General features: G+C 55.1%; 1 pseudogene across 1 annotated transcript; it reads right to left on the bottom strand.

Annotated features, from left to right (window-relative positions):
• Window positions 1-6,137: 6,137 nt before the first annotated feature.
• LOC108304266 lies at window positions 6,138-7,449 on the bottom strand (annotated as a pseudogene). The gene has a single exon (XR_001825184.2). The product of XR_001825184.2 is annotated as an isocitrate dehydrogenase [NAD] subunit gamma, mitochondrial-like (transcript).
• Window positions 7,450-7,535: the final 86 nt, after the last annotated feature.

The raw sequence follows: 7,535 nt of genomic DNA, 5'->3' as shown, positions 1-7,535 counted from the left end.
GGCAAAAAGAAAAAAAATAACAACACAACATACAAAATACAACGCAGACCTATTTAGAGATTTCCCTCTAAATGGATTTTAATTCTCTCGATTTATCAGAGGCCAGAGGCGCTGCCGACAGCCTGCGTTTGGTGTATGCAAACCCAGTTTCAGCCACAGGGAGGGTAGAGGAGAGAGCGAGCTTCTGCTGGCATTCACCTCCAGTGTCGGAGGTCTAGGGAGGCCCAGAGATTGGTTCGAATCCCAGCTTTGCCACTCACTGGCTGCATGACCTTCAGCCAAGCACGGCACCCTCATCTGGAAAATGGGGCAATGAGTAGCTTCAACCTACTCATCTGGAAAATGGGGCAATGACTGGGCTTATTTCGGAAGACCCTTGTGAAACATGGACTGGATTATACAAGAAGATTCAGGTTAAATCCTCAGCACAAAGCTTGGCGCTTGGTGAATGCTCCGTAAGGCAGGGATGATGGTGATGGTGACAAAGGTCACCATTGTTATTTTGTTTGTTTTTTGAGAAGGAGTCTCGCTCTGTCACCCAGGCTGCAGTGCAGTGGCGCCATCTCAGCTCATCGCAACCTTTGCCTCCCGGGTTCAAGCGATTCTCCTGCTTTAGCCTCCCAAGTAGCTGGGACTGCAGATGCGCACCACCACACCTGGCTAATTTTTGTACTTTTAGTAGAAATGGGTTTTCACCATGTTGGCCAAGCTGGTCACGAACTGCTGACCTGGGGTGATCCACCTGCCTAGGCCTCCCACAGTGCTGAGATCACAGGCGTGCGCCACCACGCCCGGCCCATTCTTGGTATTTTTTTCCAATCAGAAACCCAGCCCTGTGCTATGTTACTGCAAGGAGAGAAGGAGGATGCACGAGGCTGGAGTCCTGCCTTCGGAGGCTGGGAGGCTTTGGGGAAGCAGGGAAGCAAGGGGCAAGACGGTCCAGCAGGTGGACAGCCCTCAGCAAAGTGGCGGAGATGGGACTGCAACTGGAATTTACTGGGACAAGTGACTGAACGTATCCATTCTGTGTCCCATTTAATCAGAGGGCGCTCCGACCAATCCATGACACCAGAGGAACAAAGGCAGATAGTGATCTAACCTGCTCTCTGTCCCGGGATGCTCCTGTTTGGCCTTGAACTTCACAGGCAGGAAGATAGGTCCACTGCTACTCCCCACAGTATCACCCACCTGATTGGAGCAGGGGCCCAGGCATCAGAGCCCTGCAGTCAGGCCAGACAGCGGCAGAGATCATCGGGGCGCCTGGTGCAACACCCCAGCGCCATGGGAGGCCAAGGTGAGTGGATCACTTGAGGTCAGGGGTTTGAGACCAGCCTGGGCAATATGGTGAAACCCTGTCTCTACTAAAAATACAAAAAAATTAGCTGGGCGTGGTAGAGCTTGCCTGTCCTCCCAGCTACTCGGGAGGCTGAGACAGGAGAATTGCTTGAACCTGGGAGGCGGAGGTTGCAATGAGCCGAGATAGCGCCACTGCACTCCAGCCTGGATGACAGAGCGAGACTCTGCCTCAAAAATAAATAAATAAATAAATAAAAAGGTCAGTTATCCTTGAGAGGGTCTAATTGCGAGGAGGCACCAGGGAAGCTTCTGAGGGTTGGAATATTCTACATCCTGCTGCGGTGGTAGCCGAATGGGTCTATGTCCATGTCACAATTTCTCAAGCTACACACAAGATGTGAGCACTTTGTAAGTGCTCAAATTAAAAGAGTACTTTATCATTAAAAGAGAGGGAGGACTCAGGGACAGAGACAGAGAGACAGTCAGAGATAAACAGATATTGAAGACATAGAGGAAACATACACAAAGAGAGACAGAGACAGAAGAGACAGAGGCAGAGAGACAGGAAGAGGCAGAGAGAAGAGGAGGAGGAAAAGCAGAAAGGTAGGGAGAAATGAGGAAACGGGAAGAAAAAGTGAGGCCAAAGAAGAGGGTGGGAGGAGGAGGAGAAAACAGCAAAAGGCCAGAGAAGGGGAGGGAGAGAGCGGCTGGGGAGGCCAGGAAGCCAGGAGCCGTCACAGGCAAACATGTCCCTAATGGTAATTACATAGGAACATTTAGTTTGTAGGTGCAGCAGAAATGAAAACACTGGGCTTTTGCCCTTTAATGTAATGGCTCTTTAGTCAATCACTCTTCCAAAGGAACCCCCACCCCTCCGCCCTGCGTGGGGAGACGGGGGTGGCCTGTGGGGAGCAGATCAGAGGAGATGGTTTTAAACTAATGATGTCCTCAGGGATAGCCAGAGGGACAGTTCTGGAGAGAATAGAACTTTCCCACCAAAACCCCTGGCAGGTGAATTTCCAAGCCCTGCAAACAGCTACCAGCCCAGAAGACAGCAGCTGGCGAGTGGGAGTTCCAATCTGCAAGGCTAGGTTAGGGGAGATTACAATGTATCCAAGGGAGATCAAGGTTCTTTAACTCACCCTAGGGGGTGGGGGAAGCCTTCCTAGAAGGGCTGACATCTAAACTGTGCTTCAATGTATACTTTGAGGCAAGCAAGCAAAAAAGGAAGGAAGAAAAGCCTTCCAAAGAGAGAGAACAGCTTGTGCAAAGGTTGAGAAGGAATTACGCTTACAACCATGAGCGTGACTGGGTAGGAAGTTGGGGGGGGGGGCGTGTAGCTGGGGAAGTCAGCAGAGCCCAGACCACTCAGGGCCTTATACGCCACACTGAGGAGAAGGGACTTTGTCCTGAGGGCGATAGGAAGCCTCGGAGGTTCCCAACAGGTGGACACTCATATGATATTTTACTTACTGAAGAAGAGAGAGCTTCCTAGTGTGACCTATGCAAAATAAGGTCACACTAACCGCCCAGGGGGACCCTGGGGGAGATTTCAATACCAGGTGGGGCTGACGCTGGGACTGTAGAATCCGGGTTCTCAGACAGGAGGGCAAGATGCTGAGAGAGCTTTCATGTGTTACTAATCTCGCTTGGGGGGTACACTGGCCCTCCGGCTTTGAGACAGTGAGGAGCAGGGGGTGTGGATGACTCAGGAGTACAGGCGCCAGAGTGGGAGGCTTGAGTCAGCGCCTAGCGTATACGGCTCCCAGCCACTCTCAGCTGGAGGTGACTCACTCATTCATTTGGCCTTGAGTGTAGAGGCCTGAGGTGGGGGGAAGGGAAAGACCACCCAGCTATCCCACTACTGTTCACCCCTTCGGCCACTGTGGGTCCAGTCCTGTGCAGGAACCGATTCACCTCCCCCGCAACCCAATACTTCTAGAATAAAATCTGTCGGCTCCAAACAGACCTTGGTCTTGTCCTCTCCTCACTCCTCCTATGATTCCAGCCTTGATCTGCCCTGATCATTGCTTATCTAGATGAGCAGGGTCACCTCCATCCTGGTCCCTGGATCCCACCCCTGCACCCCACAGACTGTCCTCCCCACAGCAAGCAGCCAGAGAGCTCCTGAGAACCTCCTGTGACTCAGCGTCCAGCCCTCCTCTACCCACAGCCTTCCATGGCTCCCATGCCCCTTGGGGTCAAAGCCCAAGTTGCTAATAAGCTCTAAAAGGCCTTGCACGACCTGCCCCATCCCTCCCCACCCTCTGCTCCCCTCCTCCCTCCCTCCCCCTCCTCACTCTGCTCCAGCCACACAGGCCTCCTCACCCTTCCGCCAGGCTCAGCACTGCCTCGGGACCTTTGCACAGGCTAGTTCCCTCCACCTGGAACTCTTCTCCCAGTTCTTCCCACAGCTTCTTTTTATTCTTGTTAAACATCACCTCCTCAGGAAAGCCCTCCTTGATTGATGGTCTAAAGTAACATCCAATTCACTTTCCACCTCATCCCCTTGTTTTTATTTTTATTTATTTATTTTTGAGATGGAGTCACACTCTGTCACCCAGGCTGGAGTGCAGTGGTGCAGTCTCAGCTCACTGCAACCTCCGCCTCCCAGGTTCAAGCAATTCTCCTGTCTTAGCCTCCTGAGTAGCTGGGATTACAGGCATGTGCCACCACACCCGGCTAATTTTTGTATTTTTAGTAGAGTCAAAGTTTCACCATGTTGGCCAGGCTGGTCTCGAACTCCTGACCTAGTGATCCACCCGCCTTAGCCTTCCAAAGTGCTGGGATTACAGGCCTGAGCTATCTCGCCTGGCTCTTCAAACAGCTTCTTTTTATTCTCTCTAAACATCACCTCCTCAGGAAAGCCCACCTTGATTTCGGGTCTAAAGTAACATCCAACTCACTCTCCACCTGATCCCCTTGTTTTTATTTTCTTCATTTTTCTTTTATTTTGCGGGAATGGCCTTTTGAAACAATCTGCTGTATCTACCCATCTACCTCTGTTTTCCCCCACCAGACCTTCCTGTGGAGTCCGGGCGTGCCTCGGTGGTGCCCACCGGTATCCCCAGCACCCCGTATGGGTACATGCTTGATGACCTGATTGAATGAGGCAGTCCTGGGACGTGGAGGCTTTTATCTACTCCATTTCACACAGTGGGAAACTGAGGCTCAAAGACATGGAGCCCTCCCCGCCCCCCCACCACCACTTGTGGGTGCCACAAGGATGTCTGAGGATCGCACGCGTGGCCTAGAATTCTGTGGGAGGAATGCTGCGGTATCAGGCAGTTCCACAAACAGAGGTGAGTTCTGAGTGGGGGTGGGTGCGCCTGTCCATGCTGCCTGGGGGACACTGTGTGCGCGGGGGGAGGGGTGGTAAAAGAGCCCTTGAGAAGGGGGCTGCTAATTTCTCTGGGGGGGCACCCTCTCATTCCCCTTCTGCTCCTCCCACCCCCTCTCCCTCCCCCACCAAGATGCCCAGTCCAGGGGACCCTCGTGGGAGGGGGACGACTCGGAGTAGGGGGCAGCATGGAGTTGAGGGACAGGGATATTCTTCCAAAGACCCACTCACAGCCCCGCAGATATTGCAAATTCCCTATTTCCTGCACTACCCCCTCGCTTCCCCTCCCCTCCCCTCCCCTTCCCCCAGTCCCACGGGATCCTCCAGGCTGGCCCCTGCCACCCCCTCCCGGGTTTCAGGGAGCTTGCGCCGCGGTCCCGCCCACCGGACGCCCGCAGCCAATGGCCGCGCCGCCTGATGAGGTAATGCGCCCCCTCCGCGTCCCCATTGGCCAGGCTGGAGCCCATTCCCTTGTGCCCTGCAAGCCGTGGAGACCGTGCGGGGCGCGGGTGGGGTGCTGGCATCCTCCCACCGGGGCGCAGTCCTCCCAGGGCGGCACCTGAGCACCTGCGTCCCCCCATCCCCCTCACTGGGGGAACCCCCACTTGCCCCTCCCCCTCTTCGGACCCAGGAGGGTCAGGAGCTGGACTTGGGGGACTCCTGCCTCCAGGGACATCCTAATCCTCCTGTAGGAGCAGGAAGGACAAAAGACACCCCCACGCCCCCAGCAGTCAAAGACACTCGCGCATGTATGGAGCGCCCACTGTATGCCAGCCCCCAGACCCACTGGGGATGCAGCGGTGGCAAAATCAGCCCTGGGTCCCTGTCCCCACGTGGCTCCCAGGATAATATGGAAGGGTGACAGGCCATCAGCCACGTCTTCCCCCTCCTAGTCGGTGCCGCGATGGAAACTGGGCAGGGTAGGCAGAGGCTGAAGGGGACACCCCTGTTAATGATCCTGTCCCCTTGTTTATTTACTGTGGCCTCCAGGAGCCTCTGGGGGCTGTATCTCCTTGTTCACCGCTATATTCATTTAACAAATATGTTTTTAGTCCCCACTCCCCCCTCCACTGCCTCTCGTTTTGTATATTTCTTCCTTTTTCTCCCCTTCTGTCCCCATAACGACTGGATTTTTTTTTTCTTTTTCTGAGACAGGATCTTGCTCTGTTGCCCAGGCTGAGGTGCAGTGGTGCGATCTCAGCGCACTGCAGCCTCAACCTCCTGGGCTCAGGTGATCCTGCCACCGCAGCCTCCCGAGTAGCTGGGACTACAGGTGCATGCCACCACGGCCGGCGCATTTTAAACTTTTTAATAGAAATAAGGTCTGGCTACGTTACCCAGGCTGGTCTCGAACTCCTGGCTTCAAGTGATCCTCCTGCCTTGGCCCCCAAAGTTCAGAATGGGTTTAAACAATAAAAATTTAAAAAATTAAACCTGTGGGTGTTCTTGAAACTGGATACGGTTGTTTTGTCTGCCTGCGTTTCTTTTTTTCTTAACTTTCTTATTGAGGTGAAGCTGCTTTATTCTGGGCTCTGCCTACCAGGCTGGCTGGGGTGCTGGAGTGAGACGGGGGATCTGAGGAGCAAACCAAGGTTCCAGGGCCAGCCGAAGCCTCCACAGCCCGGCCTTTGATGACGCGGATGTGGTGGATAAAGTCCTGGATGGCCTCAGATCTTGTACCCTGGCCCCCGATGTCTGGGGTGTGCATCTTCTCATTGTCCACGGACGCCAGGACAGCCTGACGGATGGAGGTGGTATGGGAGTGCAGCTGGCCAGCAGGGTGGCCGTCAGGTTGGCGATGTTCTTATTGGCGACACTCTTGCCGGTGTTCCTCGTAGCCGTTTTAAACACCGCATACACCTGGCCACAGTTGGCCCCAGCCACAAGGCCTGGGCCTCCGACTAGTCCTGCGCAGACGTTGCCAACAACACTGCCATAGAGAATGGGCATCATCACGACATCAAACTGCTAGGGCCGCGATGCCAGCTACATGGTGGTGTTGTCCACAATCATCTTCTCAAAGGTGATCTGGGGGTAGCCAGCTGCCACCTCCCTGCAGCACTGGAGGAAGAGCCCGTCGCCCAGTTTCATGGTGGCCTTGTGCACGGCCGTCACTCTCCTGAGCCCGCTCTCCTGCGCCAGCTTGAAGGCATACTTGGCAACGCGAAGGGACTTGGCCTTGGTGATGACCTCCAGGCTCTCCACCACTCCCGCCACGCTCTCACGCTCCAGGCTGCTGTACTCGCCCTCCGTGTTCTCCCGGACAATGAGGATGTCTATGTCCTTGTGCCGGGTCACCACGCCCGGGAGGCTTTTACATTGGACGACGTTGGCATAGAGGTCCAGGCCGGTGCGAAGGATGCTGTTTCGGGATTTGTGGGATGGTGGCAGGTCATGGGTGATTTCGATGTTGCCCTTCAGGGCCACACGGTTCCGGCGGATTGCCATGATGGCGTTGCAAATGTCCTCTTCATAAGCGTTGGAACTCACGTGCTCCTCTTCAGAGTCCACTGGTACACAGGCGTGCCTGAAAACGGCCTTCACGTGCAGCATGAGCTCCGGCCGGATGCCATCGCCTGGGATCGTGGTCACCGTGTGCCGCCCGCCATACTTAGCTGAGGAAGGAATCGTCCGTTGTGAGGAGATGCTCCTCGAGGGGGCCTCATGGGCGCCTGGAACCTCCCAGGGACGGCAGAGAAGGGCTGGCCTGAGCACCGTCTTCGCAGCGCCACTGGCGGCCGTCGCTACCTTGGGCGCCATGATGAAAGTGACAACCTCCGCACGTCCGGACACGCAGACACCACTCTCGCGAGAATTCGTGGAGACACCGCTCTCGCGAGAGTTCGACTGTGCAAAGTCTGGGGGCGGGCGTGAGGCGGACTCCCCTCCCCTCCCCCTC

The sequence above is a fragment of the Cebus imitator genome, unplaced genomic scaffold (assembly GCF_001604975.1).
Source record: "Cebus imitator isolate Cc_AM_T3 unplaced genomic scaffold, Cebus_imitator-1.0 Scaffold53, whole genome shotgun sequence".
Lineage (NCBI taxonomy): Eukaryota > Metazoa > Chordata > Mammalia > Primates > Cebidae > Cebus > Cebus imitator.
This window is presented reverse-complemented; position numbering and strand designations above follow the sequence as displayed.